General features: G+C 34.5%; 1 long non-coding RNA gene across 1 annotated transcript in view; it reads right to left on the bottom strand.

Annotated features, from left to right (window-relative positions):
* Positions 1-2,143: 2,143 nt before the first annotated feature.
* LOC110459339 overlaps positions 2,144-19,918 on the bottom strand; it is a 29,403-nt gene continuing 11,628 nt past the window's right edge. The window contains exon 2 of the long non-coding RNA XR_002463884.1: positions 2,144-2,240. This is a non-coding gene — a long non-coding RNA (uncharacterized LOC110459339). The remainder of the gene's footprint in view (positions 2,241-19,918) is intronic.

Here is a 19,918-nt window from a genome sequence, read left to right as displayed (position 1 = left end):
TACACGCGTACAGGGATTTGTTGACATGATCCCATAAAAGATAAATCAATAGGTATGTTATTACAATATCAATAAAATGTTCCATTGATTTGAAAACTATTTTTTAGTTTACTAAGGAAAATGATCACTTGCCTAAATATTAAAAAAGAAAGAAGAAAAAAAGTGTATCTGAATGTGAATTCGAACCTACACCGTTCATATTTCTGGTTACAAGCTATCTGCGTTACACATGAGGTTACATGTACACCGGACATAGACGAAGATGGAAATACAAACTCCTTTAACCCAAGAAACATCTGTCGCAGTTTTGAAAACTTGATCAACCATGGAGGACCACTTTACCGTCATACGATTTGTTTTTGCATATTCAAAAGTTGGTCCTCGGATGGGAAAGTATTAAAAGCATTTTTTTAAGTCGGAGAAGCCCCATCACTTTCATAGATATAGTGAATATGGCTATATTTGCAGTATTATATTAACAATACCGAATATCTTAACAGTTCAAAAATTAATATTCAATTGGTTTTATATCTATTCCATGCATTTTCGCTACTAAAAAATATTTACTCATCAACATTTTTTTCAGTTTTCAAAAATGACGACTTAGGGAAATACGGGCAGTTTTCCGCCATACCTCTTTGTCTGGTTTGACAACCCTAATTTCAACATTAAAGTGAACACGTTAAAATGAGTTTTTTTTCTTCAAATTTAACCCAATAGGCTTCTGTACCAGACATTTTCATTTAAAGTGTGGAACCTTTTTTATCCCCTCCCGCGGGGAGTGGTGGTGGTGTAATGGGTAAGGGGCTGTTTTGTTCCGTGCGTACATATTATCACCCTTTTTCATCGCTCTATTGAATTCATATCTGAACATATGAACTGTACCATTGTATAAAAAAGTTTCCATTCATGGTTCTAATGAATCGTCATAAATAAATAAATTTATTCAGTTTTGGATAATTATTCAATATTTTCTTTTAATATCTAGCATTCAATAATATGTCTGTCATAACAACAAAAATGGTGTCATCTGTTTTTTAATATCCAATTTAGCTTGAAAACTTAATTATGATTTTCAATGCACTGCAAAAGAAGTGCGGGATTATCTATCCTAGTTAATTCCCGAAGTATTTCATGTACTGATATTACCTTTTTTCATTAAAGAGTTCCAAATAGGGCCCCTTCTGTATCAACAAACACATTCTTAGTTAAGTACATTCTCAAATATTTAAGAACACCTTCGTACTTAGCTTAAGAATGGAAAGTTAAGAATTGAGAATTAAGAAGTTTCGAGATTCCGGGGCCAGGTCCCATTGACAGACAGCTCGAAATTCGACTTTGAAATGCGATAACAGGTTGGCATATAGGAAAAAGGAAATAGAAGCATTAAACTGCCTTCTTTAAACGCGCGTTATTCAATTTGTATGCAATCCTGTCAAAATTATAGGACAATAAATTATGAGAAGTCCTTTTTACACAACCGATAAGATTTACTATGTGACGTTTCGATGACTAGTACGATATATACACTGTCACCTTCATCAGACAAATGACCAATGAAGGGTATGCACACAGAGGTGTAAAATGTGTACGAGTTGTCCACAAAATCGATGTCGATTTCGGCTACGCTGGAAACGTATGTACAATAGTTGTTGACCATGTATATGTACCGAAAATGTTATTGGCTGTGTAAAAAGATATTCTCATAATCCAAAATTACCAACCTGAAGAAAACGTTTAGAAATATAGGAAAATAACTTTCCAAAGAAGGCAGTGATTCGAACAAAAAATCCATATTACTTATTTTGCACCAAATTTATATCATTGGGCTACTAATCGTCAAACGTTAAATTGGCAAAGTTTAATTCTAAATTTTAAATCAAATAATGAAACCTAATACAGCTAGACGTTTAACTGGAAATACTCAGTCGAAATATTCCTAAACTCTTGTAAACAATCCAAATATATTTTTGAAAGTACTTACGACTGTAAATAAAGTTAAAAGCCGAACTTACTTTTAAACCATTTAAAACAGGAAATACTTTCCTCAAAAACCATACATAACAGGAAAAGACTTATCCCAAAAATCATTTATAATATGAAAAACGTACACATAAAACCATGAACAGCAAGAAATACGTACCCCAATCGAAAGGCTTTAGGCCCCCACTATCGTCTGAACCCGACGCCATTTTTTCTGTTGGTTATATTGGCCTTACAGCTAGTTTCGTTGGTGACATCTAGAAAAATAAAGTTTAAATTGACACATATTTCTGAGTTTGGGTACGTCAACATGCAAATCGCCTTTATCATTATCATATTTCTGATAACCAAACATACACTATGTTTGCAACATAGTTGATTAGATTGTTCATATAGGATTGAAATTGGATAATTCCACCATTACTGAAAGACCGGACGGGGAAAGGACTATGGGCGTCAAGATACGTTGCTAAGGTAGGGCATATACGCATGCGCATTGGAAAACACAAAGACAGATAGCCCTAATTAACCAATATGATGTTTATAACAGAACTTTGTAAATAAATTAGAGTTGAATTTTTTACTTTTTTTATGAGGCCAAAAATGACCGTTAACGCCCTAAGTCCTTTTACTCTCGTCAATAGCAATGTAATGACCATCTCATCCCCGATACTTGTGGTTTCGCTCAATATCCTTCTCTCCAACCCTCGAATATGACATAAAAAATCGAGGTATCTGTGCACGAGCACCTTGTGGATGACACAAAAACATGTAGACTAGTTTCGCACGATAGTGTAAAGGTAAAAATGACAGGCTTTAAAGTCGAGTGTCGCTCGTAGAGCTTTCAGTTATGCCATTATCTGTTCGAGGAGTGCAAAGAGCGTAGGTGAGCCTAACTAGAACGAGGGTTGAAGAAAATATCTCAAAATAGTCATGGTGAATACAGGGGTGTAATAAAAGAACAAGTAACGTTAAACTATGTCTTTTTAAAACAAAGTCGCACAACTCATAGGGTATCTCGGGGTATTACAAACATTACTATTAGACCCGAAGTGTTATGGGGAGTGTACGCAACATTTATAGTGTTGTGTTGTATTTTCATTTCACCATTTACTGAGATGCACATTTCAAATATTTACAAGGGAATACAACGCTGTTCCGTTCAAACATTTTCCATAGTGCGCTTTATATTAATGTTTATTTATTAATTCTCTTTAAACATTTAAAAATTATGATTTTGTTCACGTAAACATGTAATTACCGTCCTGTAAACAACCTTAACTGAACAGCATTTTTCGAATAGCACCGATTAGTTGTAAATAAATACGAAATACACAATTGAACAATACACAAATAGTTCCATTTGATCTATATTTTATCGTGTAATTGATATACAAGTATGTCAAACGAGCTTTGAGTCTCTTTTAAATTGACAGCAGATCTGTTTTTAAAACACTGGTCTTTTAAATATATTATTTACAAAGAATTTGAAGTTCATTTCGAGTTTGCACAGATAGCTGACCAGTACATAACTGTTGTGTAGCGGTTTAGCTTAGGTCAACGAGGTGTGCTACTGGAAATTAAAAACGGTACTTCGAAATATGGAGAAAACGATTTAAACGATGCTGCTGATGATTGAAATCTTGTCAACCGACTGTGATAACGGTATAACTCATGGTTGGGGCATTCGACATGTGTTATAACTTTCGTCGCTGTAGAACTACTCCCTCGGCCTGAGTGATTTTATCTGCTTCGCCCCATATAAGTGACGCCAGTGTAGAGGACAGCAACTTCCTCTGTTTGATTGAAAATAATCTATCATGTAATCAGATAGAGGACTCACCTCACCGCCTCGATCTAAAAAAGAGGTGTTTTGATTCAACACAGTCAAAGAGACAGTGAGCTGTATAGTTGTTATTTCTGTTACTTTTCAAATCAAAATGATTGATATTTTATTTTATTCAAAAAGTTTAATTTATGTTTACAAAATCTGTTATTATAAATTTTAGATAAACAAGTAAATAAACCATTGATAAATAGTTGAAAACATTGGAGTGGGATTGGGCAGGGGGAACTCTTTCTTTACACAATGCAGTAAAAGGTTAAACACAGTATAACGGAGCAACTGATATTACTACACATTGCTTTTGTTGAAATGTAACAACATTTTGAGTTGTGGGACACAAATACTTCATGGTACACATCTGGTACACTACTGTGTCGGCGACCGTTTGGGGTTATGTGCACTTTACGCTATGTCGCGTAAATCGTAAGCATTGTTAGTTGATATTGGTATCAGATATGGCCTAATAAACCCCCTAAATACTATCATTGTAATGGGATTCTTGTTTTCGTGAAAACATATTACTAGAAATTATACAAAAGAAGTCGCACTTCTGCACAAATATAAAATTGTGATTCAAAAACATCAAAAAATTACTATTCAAAGTAACTGCGACACTTGTCGGTAAATTGTATTTTTTCATTAATATTGAGTAAAATGATTTTTTTTTCTCTCAATACAAGTATTCAAATGAAAAATACTTTCAGTGTTCAAATTTGCTATGAAGGTTTATTTGTAGAAAGCAGGCGTCAATAGTGATGTTATTGACTATATGCACAGATGCATATAAAACAAACCATTGTGTATGCTAGGTTTAATTCGAAAGACCCACTTTATGAGCAATTCAAGTTCCTAAGTAGAGAAAGGTGGGGTGGTGTACCGGTGATATTTCAATGCTAGTTCGAGGACATTACAAGGCACGGATTATACAATTTTCTTCCTTCGTTACTTGTGTTTCTATGTACAAGGCTGCGCTAAACAATAAAACAACGCAAATAGCTTCATGTATTATAGCATTATATACGATAAACCACACATAGCGTTTCCATGTAAATATCATATATGGCCAGGAGTTAAGTTGAAATGAAACATCATACATAACGTAGCAAAGTGTGTTATATACAATGAAATATACATTTTACAATCAGATTCGGTAAACATTGTAATAATACACATAGTTTTGGCAGGGATGTAGGTAACGATGACAAATTAAATACACTTCTATAAGTTCATACAGGGGTTAAATGCTTTACCTGTAGACGAAGATTCGAACTAAGACCTGAGTGCGCACTAAAAACAGTAAAGTATTTCAGATATCAAATACCAATTAACAAATAGTTAGGATTTTCTCTCTCTTTCTCTCCCTATATTTGTACAGCAAACCAATACTTCATTCAAGTACATGGTTTGCGTCGAAACTTTGGAAATGTTACACTTATTCAAAGACGAAACTATTACAAACTTAATAAAACGCATCCCTTCAAATCGGAAGTTCATACTCGATACAGAGGGTGTAATCAAAGGTGCAAAAAGACATAAAACCCATAACAGTACAATCAATGTAAACAAATATAAGACACATAAATATGCGTAAATATGAATGTATAGTAAACAATATCAGAACGACCGCAGTTTAGACAGTGATGTTGTGAATGTATAAGATTTACATTGTCCATAGTGTCAACGTTGTCTTACAAACTTCAGCTAAGACTAAATTCCCCAGTTGCTCAGAGGTAGAGCGTCCGACTAAAAAGACTGGGATCGCTCTTCAGCGAATCCACGATAACAACTAAGGCAACAAGTACTAATTACAGATGTCCACCAAACTGCACCCATAGTCGCAAAGATGCATCAGAAAAGGTTCGCAATGCCATAATACCCTTTCAATATACATACTAAATTTCAGTGAAATCGAACAATTTCTAAATTGCGACCAAACAGAAGTGTCTGTGTGATTGCTATGGCAACAATACCTATGCGATTAAATTCGCAGTCCCCTAATATCCATATATACCAATTTTCATAAAATCGAACAATATATAAATTTCGACCAATTAGAAGCCTCCATGTGGTTGATATAAAACCTATGCGTTTGAATTCACAGTCCCCTAATACTCCTATATACCAATTTTCATCAAAATCAAACAATATATAAATTTCGACCAATCAGAGGAAAAAACGTCGGCCATTTTGTTGAAATGTGAAATCTAAGCTACGGAAGTGATCATTGTCCTATTATACACCTATATACTAAATTTGATCACAATTGGACAATATTAAAATTTCGACCAATCAAAGGACGGAAATGAGGGCAATTTTGTTGAACTGAGAAATCTAACTTTCGGAAGTGATCATTGGCCCATGATTCACATGCATACCAAATTTGATCGAAATCTGACAATATTTAAATTTGGACCAATCAGAGGTCAGGAATCGGCGGCCATTTTGTTTAATCACCAAACAAACACCGCAGTTGTTTTGGTTGTGCCATACTACAACTATAAATCAAATGTCATTAAAATCGGACAATGTCTAAATTTCGACCAATCTGAGGCCACCGTCTAGCTGACCAGTCGGACGACCCATCGAAAAAGGAAAATACTCTTGCGCACCGCCTGTCATACACAAACACTCATGTAAAGTTTCGTTAAATTCCGACTGACGGTTTTCGAGAAACATGTCGGAAACTTCGTCGGCCGAAGAAGTGGAAGAAATAAGAATAATAAAAATAATGACAAGTACTTATTGTAATGGGGGACCATTACAGAAGTCGCCCAAACCCCGCAGTTATTTTAGCAGTGCCAAAATACACCTACTTGTGAAATTTGAGCAACATTTAATTTCGACCAATTAGAGGCCGTGGTGGCCTATGCGGTTTAATTCGTAGTCCACTAATACACCTATAAACCAATTTTCAACAAAAACGAACAATACCTTAATTTTGACCAATAAGAAGCCTCCGTTTGGTTACTATGGCAACAAAACTCAAGCGGTTAAATTCGCAGTCCCCCAATACCACTATATACCAATTTTCATCAAAATCGAACAATATCTAAATTTCGACCAATCATAAGCCTCCGTTTGGTTGATATGTCAATGCAACTCATGCGGTTAAATTCGCAGTCCCCTAATACCCATATATACCTATTTTCATCAAACAATATTTAAATTTTGACCAATTAGAGGCCGAGGCGGCCATCTTGGTTGACCGATCGGACAATAAAAGGCCATTTGCACAACTTCTGACCATGACAAACACTTGTGTCAAGTTTCATTAAGTTCCGTCCAGTGGTTTTTGAGAAATGTGTCGGAACCTTTTATGGCGGAAGAAGAATAATAATAACTAGAATTGCAATGAGCACTGCAGTTGTGTTCTTAGTGCCATTTTGAATCCAAAGTCAATTAATGTTTTGACGAAAACAAGCGCTGTGATGTTATAATCCCTTTCACTGAGTTTGATTAGAATCATATTAGAAGTGCCTGAGATTAAGCGCGGATAAAAGCGGCGGAAGAAAAAAATAATAAGAAGAAAAAGTAAGAAACGGAACAATAACAACAAGTCACCCGACTTCGTTCGGGGTGACTTAATAATAATAAGAAACGGAGTAAAACCAATAAATCCCCCAATTCGTTTGGGGGACTTTATAAGAAGAAGAAATGAAGCAAAAACAATATGTCCCACAAACTTTGATTGGGGAACATAATAACCGGAGTGTGGTCACATGATTCATATGTAGCCAGGAGAAAAGAGAATATAACGAAGGTATATCATTCCTAGTGTAATCAGGTGAAAAGTACAATTCAGGTTACATATTTTAGTTTAATCGATTCTAAACATGAACACATGTAGAATTTTCCTTTGAGGAATGAGGTTTTCTTTATGGTCATACCTAACCTGTTCACAATTTATTTGGTGGAGGGAATAGTACAGCACAAAGAGGATAATTTATGATTATCCACATACCTTTCTGTTTGCTTTTATCACTTAACTCGTATTAGAAGGTTCTGTAAGGTATGATTACAAACCGGTTGACACCGGTTTTAGTCAACATGACGAAGTAATCTTTAAATAGATTAAACGCAGAAAGTCAAATCAATCTTTCACGAACCGGATATCAAGTATATCTGTCAACAGGGGGAGAAACTAATGCTTATTTCGAAATATGCTGTAAGAATGTGTCTTTCGCCTTTTTATTTCGTCACAAGGGTTATATAAACGCTTATAAACGGCAGTTGTTAACGACATTACGTACATAATGTACTCAAAGTGAAATTAATTATAACAAAACATAAAAAAATATGTAGTTTTGACAGTAAGGGATGAAATGAAAACGAAACACCCATAGTTAAACCAGGCACATGACACAATGCCATATCATACAACACCCATACTGTGGTCAAGGGTATAGTGAATGATGAAACTAAACATATTCTCAACAGTATACCGAGGATTTAATCAAAAAAGGAACAGCAAGCTCATTGTAACGAGGAGTGCAGGAAATAAAGGCATATGATTTAAAGATGGATGTAATAGATAATGAAACAAGACGCATCGCTTGCACGGTGATGTATTTAAAATAGAATATAACCTTNTGTTTTAGGGTGGGGATCTCAACTGTTTCAAAGTTATGACCCAGGGGTCTCAATGTGTCTTTTGCCTTTAGAGTTTCGTTCCAAGGACGAAATACAATGTACACATAACGTACATAATGAAATTAATTATGACAAAACACATGTAGTTTCGACAGATGTATAGTTAACTCAGTTGGGGTTGNAGTGCTTGCATGCCGTCTGTAGTATTTACATAAACAATTAATCAGGTAGACAGAAAAACCTTTCCCCAAACAATATGGAGTTTTTTTGTCAAATGAGGGAGAAACTTATTTTTGTTTCTAAATGTGCCGTAAGAATGTGTCTTTTGCCTTTGGAGTTTCGTTCCAAGGACGAAATACAATGTACACATGTAGTTTCGACAGATGTATAGTTAACACAGTTGGGGTTGTAATAAGATCTGAAACTACACCCATAGTTAACAAAGTCAAATCACACCAAGGGAGCAGTTAGAAAAGACACGACGGGTGTAATCGATGAAACAGAACATGTTTATTTTCTTGAACAACAGATCTACCAGGGTACTCCCCCAAAATATTTTTCCTACATTTACATTTTTGTTAATATTATCATGGCGTCTTTAGTATTTACAATGATATCCAATCAGGTAGATCCCTATATGTAACCATCTATATAGTTCAAGTAATTAGGTTTTATGATATAAGGGGTAACAAGGTGTTTGTAAACTTGATTTGAAACCATATCATTGTATCCATTCACTTTTATTTACCGTATGACGTGTGCAAAAACACTACAGCAGTTATCGACTATCGTTATCGGGCTACCGAGTAGTACGTAGCGGCCATTTTGTATGTTTTGTATAAAAACTAGAAAGTGGTCCTGTAGTTTATTCACCAACTATAATTACCTAGAGAAATTAATTACAGCAGCGTAAGATTTTAATCTGTTTATAACTAAAACATTGTTTTCATGATATTTTAGATTTAGATCATCCGTTTGAAATTGATCCGTACAGGATTTCCATATGCATAAAACCTTCATTCAATTCGGTATTACAAATTATAACTAAATTGTATGAGCAACAAGAAATGACAGATGATCAATGAATTATTTACAGAATGTTGGAATAAAAAGTTTATAATCAACCTACCTTTACTAGAGATTTGTAGTACCCGTTCATGACTCATGTGCACTGCTCGAGCAGGCGACAGTTTGTCACAATTACAGATAACGTATCAGGAAGTAAAACCGTGCTGTCTTTATACCTGTATAGTGAAGTGGAGTTTCAAACTTAATATATAAATTCCAGATACTTTAAAACAAGCACGTTAGCTATACGTGATTTGTGAAGGTCACTTACAATTTTGGTCTTATTCTGGTTTAACCACCTATACCCACATGTAGGAAAAATAGGATCATATAATAGATTTTTTTGTAAAAAGGATTATTAATCACTTCAATGCCAGACATAAATATCTAGAATTGTCCTTTGAGAAATGAAGTTTCCTCTTTTGTCATACTTAACCTATTTATATCAATATTAAACATTAAATATCGAAACACAAAGAGGATCATTTATTATTGTCTGCATACCTTTCTGGTTGCTTTTATCACCTTACTCTAGTAAGAAAGTATTAGAAGGTTTGATTACAAACCTGTTTAAGCCAGTTGTAGTAGACATGACGAAATACTCTTCTACAGATCTACCAGGGTACTCCCCCCAAATTGTTTTCCTATATTTACATCTTTGTAAATATTACGTGGCGCTATCATGGCGTCTTAAGTATTTACAATGATATTCAATCAGGTAGATCCCTATATGTAACCATCAACGTGAACATATAGATATAGTTCAAGTAATTGAGTTTTATGCTATAAGGGGTAACAAGGTGTTTGTTTTAGGTGTTTGTAAACTTGATTTGAAACCATATCATTGTATCTATTCATGTTTGTTTACCGTATGACGTGTGCAAAAACACTACAGCAGTTATCGACTAGCTTTATCGGGCTACCTAGTAAGTAGTATGTAGCGGCCATTTTGTATGTTTTGTATTAAAACTAGATAGTGGTCCTGTAGTTTGTTTACCAACTATAATTACTAAATTAATAACAGCAGCGTAAGATTTCAATCTGTTTATAACTAAAACATTGTTTTCGTGATATTTTAGATTTAGATCATCCGTTTGAAATTGATCGGTACAGGACTTCCATATGCATAAAACTTTCATTCAATTCGGTATTACAATTTACAACTAAATTGTATGAGCAACAAGAAATGACAGATGATCAATGAATTATTAACAGAATGTTGGAATAAAAGGTATATAATCAACATACCTTTGCTAGAGTTTTAAACTTAATATAAAAATTCCAGAAACTATAAAACAAGCACGTTAGGTATACGTGATTTGTGAAGGTCGCTTACAATGTTGGTCTTATTCTGATTTAACCACCTATACCCGCATGTAGGAAAAATATGATCATATAATAGTTTGTTTTTTTGTATACAGGGTTATTTCTCACTTCAATCCCAGACATAAATATCCAGAATTGCCCTTTGAGAAATGAAGTTTCCTCTTTTGTCATTCCTAACCTATTTATATCAATATTAAATATTAAATATTAAAACACAAAGAGGATAATTTATTATTGTTTGCATACTTTTCTGGTATGAAAGTAAGAAAGTATTAGAAGGTTGATTACAAACCGGTTTAAGCCGGGTGTAGGAGACATGACGAAATACTCTTAATATAGATCAAACTCGGAAATCCCACAACAACTGCACGCCTACAAATGTATTGACAGTGGATTTCCACCGTCTTTGCCCTCGAGTCAAACAGGGAAATATTTCTACAATAGATATATGTAGTGTATCTGTCAAGTGAGAGGGAAATAGTGTTTATATATAAATATGCCATAAGAATGTGTCCTTAACCTTTCAAGTGTTGTTCCAAAGGTGATATAAGCAATAAGAACGGCAGCTGTTAACGACATAACGCACATAATGTACTCCGAGTGAAATGACAGAACACATGCAGTGTTGACAGATGTATAATTAACAAAGCCAGGGTTGTAGTAAAACTGAAACCTCACTAATACTTTACAATGCCAAAGCTTATCGGGGGAGTGGTTAACAAAGACATACTACCCATACAGTAGACAGGAATGTACAATTTAGTTTGGTTTAGTATTGTTTAACGTCCTATCAACAGCTATGGCAAGTTAATGACGGCCTCCCATGTGTGCAAGATGCATGCGTGTAGTGTATGCGTGTGTGTTTTGGGAGCCTGCGATATGTGTTTGTCTCCTTTGACTGATGCCGACTTTATAGTGCTATCTCACCGAAACACACTGCCGAGGAAACCAAGCAGGACACCCCACTCCTAAATTGTTGAGTGTTAAGCAGGAGTAGAAACTACCATTTTTACAGACTCAGGTATGTATCGGCCAGGGGACAGAACCCAAAGCCTTCATCACAGGGGCGAACGCTCAACTAAAGGCCAAAAGTGAGGCATGGTCAAGAGAGACATTAGGAAAGAGAAAGTTGTTTAGAAAGAAGAGAAAACATAAGATTCCAAATTTAGTCGCCTCCCACGATCATGCAATGGGGGCAGCAGGTACAATTCTTACGCCCTCACTGAAGGGACAACGACACAACCTGATTACATACACATAGCGTAAATTGAACCTAGAAACGTTTGCACTAATGTATCGAAAAGCAGATTGTAACCAGGCGTGCAGTAAACAAAGTCCTATAAGTTCACAATGGGTTTAATAAATAATAAAACAACAAACATAGTATACACAGTGATGTAACGACGCGTATGGTAGAGTAGATAAACAATAAACAAAGGTTAAACTTTTAACGTGGACCCTAAAAATGGCAAAAGGAATAAAAAGACGAAGTAAATCAGATCGGTAAGCTGTTGATGGTTTGTTAGATTCAAGTTCAGTACTCAACGATATAACAGGGTAGTGACATCATAACTGCAGCCTGTATATGAGTACTGATGACATTTTATTCGAATGTACGAGTTTAAGGAAATAGAACAGAAATAGTCTTAGTGTTGTCGATCAAACATATTTCTTAATTTTAGCTGGAAAGTCAGTTTACAATAATTTGCTTTACCCTACACAGAAACGTTTATACTTTATATGTCTCTAATCTACAGTGAGAACTTATTCAATCATGTCGTCATTGAACAGCAATACTTCGTGATCAGTTTCTGTGCCGGAATATTAATATTGCAAAGTTATAAACTGTGGTACCTCTACCAAAAATACGGAAATATATCAGTGAAAAATGTTTACAAAATAACTTTAACGTCGCGTGTCTGCTGTTTTTAAATGTCAATATTTTTAGTATCGCCGTTTAATGACAAATCGACGACACTATGTCTCTTTTATGTTAGGTCGACAATTCAAATAAACAGCAAAATACCGACAGTTACACATTTAATTGTATACGATACAGTACCTATGTATGCGATGCTAAATTATATACCGGACTTATATTCTAATTCCGTGATTACATTTATCTCGAAAATATCATTGAATTATGAGATTCAAACATTTGTGTTTCCTCCTACACGCGTAGCTTACACAAGTTATAATTTAAAATCTTTTACAGGTAAGTAACACTAAACACCTGTGTCCAGTGCTGACAGCAGGAGGCCCAAGACACACCTATGTACCTGTGTACAGGTATGACATCAAAGGGATGTCAGCGGGAGGGTAAGGGGGCACCTGAAGTTAGTATGTAGATTCGTATAGATTATGTGTCTTCCAATTTACAACTTAACGACAACGTCCTCACTCGAGATAACGGGGAATGTATAAGCAGAGACGTATATATTACGTCTCTGGAATAAGGTTCAATTTAAAAAAAAGAATATAAAGAAATGAAATGCGTAAGTACTGTCACAGAGTCACATTATATGCAAATCGCAATTAGTACAATTGTACCACTCGACAGATGAAAGTCAGAAACGAGGCAAATAATGCTTGACCATGATATGCACATTACATATCTGATCAGGTGATTCATTGAATAATTACTAATCTTTGTGAGACTCGAACTGACAGGTTCTCCCTCTGCAATATTCTGCGAAGTGGTGTGTATACTTATTATCTGCTAAATTCCTTGGAAGAAAAAAAAGTTCACGTTTTATGACTGGGGGTAACAAAACACGGGTAGCTGCTCATTTTGAGTATACATTATTGTATACTCTACATATTGTAAAGAAGGGGGGGGGGGGCTCAATTTTTATTCACTTGTTTGTGTTGTATATAGGTGTTCATCAAATTTCCTAAAGATCAATTTAATAACAAGAAGCCCATGGGCCTTAACGGTCACCTGAGTTCTGATATATTTATACAGAGAGTTGATTTTTGTTTTTAAAACATGAACAGAAATATTATTCAAAGTCACAAAAACAATAAAACCACCTTATTCAATATCTAGCATACAGATTTAAGACTGAGAAGTAGTTGAAACTAGCACCTCTGATCCGATTGTTGTAAAAATAATAAAATAATAATAATCACAATTTTTTTTTATAGATATTTAATTCCATTTGCTCTGCATTACCACTATATAACCTTACCAAACAAAATAGAAAGATATCATATCATAGTTCTCACATAATTCCCATTGGTGTAGTGATATGAAGAACATGTTCGTGACGTCGTGACTTATTGACATCGTTTTGACCGACGTCACTACATTAAGTGTATTATTGACGTCACGAAAATCACCACATCAATTATAACTCGCATTCCTCGTGGCAACCCTTCCGTGCTACCGGATTAAAAAACCAATTTGAACAATGTACCTCGCAACAATTTATGTCCTTACGGTGGAATATATATGGATTAAATTGTTGAAATTAAATTGATGATTTTGTGTCTGTTTCCACGAACTATATTGTTTAGACGGGACGGTCGCGTGTACTCGTGACGTTACAAGAACAGGTCCCATTGACAGACAGCTCGAAATTCGATAACAGGTTGGCATATAGGAAAAAGGAAATAAAAACATTACACTGCTTTCTTTAAACGCGCGTTATTCAATTTGTATGCAATCCTGTCCGGTGATATTTCAATGCTAGTTCGAGGACCGTACAAGGCACGGGTTATACAATTGTCTTCCTTCACTACTTGTTTCTATGTACAGGGCTGCGCTAAAAAATAAAACAACGCAAATAGTTTCATGTATTATAGCATTATATACGATAAACCACACATAGCATTTCCATGTAGATATCATATATGGCCAGGAGTTAAGTTGAAAATGAAACATCATACATAATGTAGCAAAGTGTGTTATATACAATAAAATATACATTTCATAATCAGATTCGATAAACATTGTAATAATACACATATTATTGTCAGGGATGTAGGTAACGATGACAAATTAAATACACTTCTATAAGTTCAAACAGGGGTTAAATGCTTTACCTGTAGACGAAGATTCGAACTAAGACCTGAGTGCGCACTAAAAACAGTCAAGTATTTCAGATATCAAATACCAATTAACAAATAGTTAGGATTCTCTCTCTCTCTCTCTCCCTATATTTGTACAGCAAACGAATACTTAATTCAAGTACATGGTTTGCGTCGAAACTTTGGAAACGTAACACTTATGCAAAGACGAAAATATTACAAATTTAATAAAACTCATCCCTTCAAATCGGAAGTTCATACTCGATACAGAGGGTGTAATCAAAGGAGCAAAAAGACATAAAACCCATAACAGTACAATCAATTTAAACAAATCTAAGACACATAAATATGTGTAAATATGAATGTATAGTAAACAATATAAGAACGACCACAGTTTAGACAGTGATGTTGTGAGTGTTAACGTTGTCTTACAAACTTCAGTTAAGACTAAATTCCTCAATTGCTCAGAGGTAAAGCGTCCGGCTATAAAGACTGGGATCGCTCCTCAGCGAATCCGCGATAGCAACTAAGGTAATAGTCAGGTGAAAAGTACAATTCAGGTAACATATTTTAGTTAAAACGTTTTAAAAAACCTTTTGTACTTTAACGACAAAATGTGTATGTGACCTTGCCCCATGTAACGGTACCTGCGCTCCGTGGGATATGGCCATATAAATATTATTAGATAGCAAACAAATCGTCGTCAGCTTATCTGATATCTAATACACAAGCGTAGGTCTACTTGTATTATTCGTATTAACAGATAAGCTTTGTAAGTTGACAATGCTTTGAGCAAAGTTGTGTGTGTGTGTCATTCACGTTTTTGAAATAGTGTATTTATATATTCGTTGAAATAATACGTGTCTTGTTTTTTTATATTCAGTCACTGGAGTAATAAAAAGTAGAGAGAACAACACAAAATAGTATATTTATCGTAAAAAACGCGAAAATAATAAGCACATAATAATCACAAACAATCGGTGTTTAGCCGGATATTTAATTTAAAAGAGGACACACTACACCTTATATATAGTTTAGTAACAAAACACACGTAGTTAAGCCAGTGTAGTAGACAGCGCCAAAACATACAACGTGTAACCAGAGGTGTGATGAAAAATGAACCAACACCCTTGATTTAGCCGGAGTGTTCTCGTTTCCCCAACGAGAACAAAGACAAATGTAGATATAGAAAGTAGGGCGTAAGAATTGTACCTGCTGCCCCCAATTGCATGATGGTAAGAGGCGACTAAATTTGGGACCTTATCTCTTCTCTCCTTTCTAAATAACTTTCTTCTTCCTAATGTCTCCCTTGACAATGCCTCACTTTTGGCCATTTGTTGAGCGTTCGCCCCTGTGAGGAAGGCTTTGGGTTCTGTCCCCTGGCCGAGACATACCAAAGTCTTTAAAAATGGTAGTTTCTACTCCTGCTTAACGCTCAGCAAATTAGGAGTGGGACGACTGGTTCGCCCGTTGTCAGTATAATGTGACCGGGTGGGGCGTCCTGCTGGGTGTCTTCGGCAGTATGTCTCAGTGAGGTAGCACTATAAAGTCGGCATCAGTTCCGCGCTATCACAAGGAGACGAACACGAACATATCGCAGCCTCCCAAAATACACACACATACACTACACGCATGCATCTTGCACACAGGGGAGGCCGTCCTTAAATGACCTTAGCTGTAAATAGGACGTTAAACAAAATCAAACAAACAAACAAAGATATAGAAAAACAATGGCACACCAGTTATAGTCTGTTTCACACTAACCCCACAGGTTACACAGTTAAGTGACTTACCTGTGTGATTTTTCAGCTTTTCTGTTCATGTGATACATCAAAAGTTAAGTAGATATAACAAATTCTAAGTGATTTTTGGATATAAAATTTCGAAGTAATAGACAATGTCTATGTTTAATCATACGTGCGGAAATTCGGCTTCATGTTAAATAGACATCATTAAACAAAAGAGCATTTACATATGATATTGCCATTAAAAAATATTTTACATATAGTCTGCCATAATATTACAATATACTGATATAACAATCACTGCATATAATGCATGTTAAGAAGTCAAATACCTGAATATAATACATATTCATAACATTGACTAATCACACAATTCAAATATTTGATACTATAAGGCGTTATATTAAGAATAGCTAATATTTGTACATCTACATCGCATCATCAAATTTTAACTTTTTAATACAATGCAGTTGAAATCCTGCATCAGATGGCAATCGAGTCCTACCTTTTCGTGTTCATTTGAACATTAAAGCATCATTATTAATGTTTGTTTTGTTTTTGTCGGGTGCCTAAATATACCTGCTAATCATGCATCATAGATTTATTTAGAATAAAAACATAAATCTTTCAACTCATCCGCTAGGCTTTTCTGCCTTCTAGGGCTTCTTCAGGTGGATTGATGTTGTTTATCACCGTTGGTTACATGACGTCATCAATACATTCTAGTATATATATATATTCCTTAGGCACTATATTGTTTAGTCGTCTGCTGGTAACCGAACTACTCGGTAGTGAAGCGGACGTAAAACCTATCAATAAACCAATCAATCAATGAACTATATCGTGTTGTACACATCAACAAACCTTGATGACTCGGTTCTGTATCATAATAATACCTGCTTCTGATACTGGATATTATCTTAGAATTATTTTCTAAATATCATAATTGTGAAAAAGTAAATAAACTTTCAATTATTTTTAAATCTATTGGTTCGATATATTCCAAAGTTAATCAATCTAATAAATAATTTTCTGATTGATATTCCTATTCGTTTTTTATTTGAATTTGTTTGACTACATTTATTTGTTGTTAATGGTTAAAATGGGGACAGTCCAGACATATCATTCCGTGGCATTCTTATTATTTATGGTTTATAAACATTTACTTATAAACACTATAATTTCTGTCACACATAGACAATTTCTTTGTATATTTTATATTTGTATTTTACGCATATCATTAAATGATACCAAGAGAAGATTAACTTTTTTTATTGCTAAAAAACATTTTGTATTATTATTTCATTAATGTGCTGACAGAATCAATATAAAATGAAATCAAAGTACTGAACGTCCTGAAAGGCTAAACATATTACGTTGTCAATTTACATCATCTTTAAGCTTTAAGGGCACCATCAAGCTAAGTCTGATCATACAAGTCATTATCATAAAATATTGAAGTGGGGGATTTCAATTGAAATTGACAAACAATAGAACAACATTTTACAAACTTGATCGCACCCTTAGTTAATCTTAGCTCGGTTAAGACTTATAATATAAAGAACAAGTTTTTTTTAATATTTACTGCTTCAATCTTGCTAATAAATTGAATTTTAGATAGGAAATAGTGCCATCTCTCTCTCTCTCTCTCTCTCTCTCTCTCTCTCTCTCTCTCTCTCTCTCTCTCTCATAAAAACACATCGCATGGCCATAAGTATTTTGTATGTACGAATGGGTATATGATTTAAAGATGAATGTCAGTCAGGCAAAGGCTGTGTAATAAGTGTATATGTATGACATGTAGTAAGGAGAGTAGTATGAAATCTGTAAGATGAGTGTTCTGTACAATTATCCATCTTTTCCTGTCATAATTTACAGACTTGTATCTCATTTTTTGTCATGCGTATGTGTTTGAAAAATCTGAATAAAATTCTAAGTTGAAAAAAAAAAAAACAAGTTTACAAAAGAAAGTTCAACAAACTAAACAATATAGGTGATTATGATATTTTATTTTTACATTTATGATTATATTATAAACATTAAATGTGCTGCCTCTGTCTATGAAAAAGTTTTCCAATATCACTTGGTACTGTGAAATTAGCTTTTGGTAACTGAAAAGCACGCCATTGTGAAGACTTAAGATTTATATTGGTAAATAAAATATATAAAAGAATATCAGTAAATAACATTAGAATGTTTGGAAATATAAATACAAAATCTACACAAAACAGGATTTTACATGTACTTAAACCACAAGTTGTAGAAAAAATGATTTTTTTAGTTGAGTGATCGTTTATAATCTTCCCGAAAACATTGACCCTTATGAAAAATCTGCTATAAGAAGTTGCATCTATGTAATTACATTGTATTTTAACTACCAAATCAATTATATGATTAAATAAATCCAGTACCGAGATATCGATCCCCGAAGTGCGCAATTTGCACCTGTCAATCTACTGCTAATCAGCGTACTGGTCACTTACGCTGAATGAGAGATTTTCAAGTCTGGCTGTGACGTCACAAGTTCAACCAGCGGCAGCCAGTAGAGAGTGATAGCTGTACGAGGCCAGATTGCGAATTGAAAACGGATTTTGAGGAATTGGATTATGGCGAAGATGATCAAAATGAAAGTAATAAAAAGTTTTACAATTGAAGCTTAACTTTATATAGAATGCCATGTATACTTTACATTAGATTTACAACAGAAGCGTTTCAAATACGCGTGTCAGTCACGGTTCGTCTTATACGGGTTTGGGTTTATCTGTTAAATTAATCGTATATCAATAAAAAAATATAATGGTGTTACTGATAAACAATTATCCTGCTATTGTAAGTTATAAAATTGGTTTTGAGTGCCGTTATTTATCACTGTTAGTTGTGCGTCAGCCATGTTTAATCTGTTAATTAGTGTTATATTTAGCTGTCTCGTAAACGATTTAAAAAAACAAAACAAATCAAGACACTGAATAACACATACATGTATAGATATGAATCAATTTCCCTTTGTAAATATTTCTGCTGACAAGTATGAGCATCCCCCTTCCCCGAGTACGAGATTTCAAAGGCGTTTGCTGAAAAAAAATACTTTTCGTACTTCCACGAACATATATTAGATATATACAAGTCCGTGGTATTTCATGGCTCTCAGCATATATTACATAAAGGTCCTTGATAAAATGAAAGGCGTAGTTCATTTGTATTACATCAAAAATATATTCAAATTATATATGTTCCAGTAGATCTATGTATGTCGTTGAAGAAAACAGCCATCACATTGTTTAGGGGCCGGGGTGAACGAGTAGGATGTTGGACCGGGAGAGGCCGGAAG

Source organism: Mizuhopecten yessoensis, unplaced genomic scaffold (genome assembly GCF_002113885.1).
Source record: "Mizuhopecten yessoensis strain PY_sf001 unplaced genomic scaffold, ASM211388v2 scaffold10043, whole genome shotgun sequence".
NCBI classification, from domain to species: Eukaryota; Metazoa; Mollusca; class Bivalvia; order Pectinida; family Pectinidae; genus Mizuhopecten; species Mizuhopecten yessoensis.
This window is presented reverse-complemented; position numbering and strand designations above follow the sequence as displayed.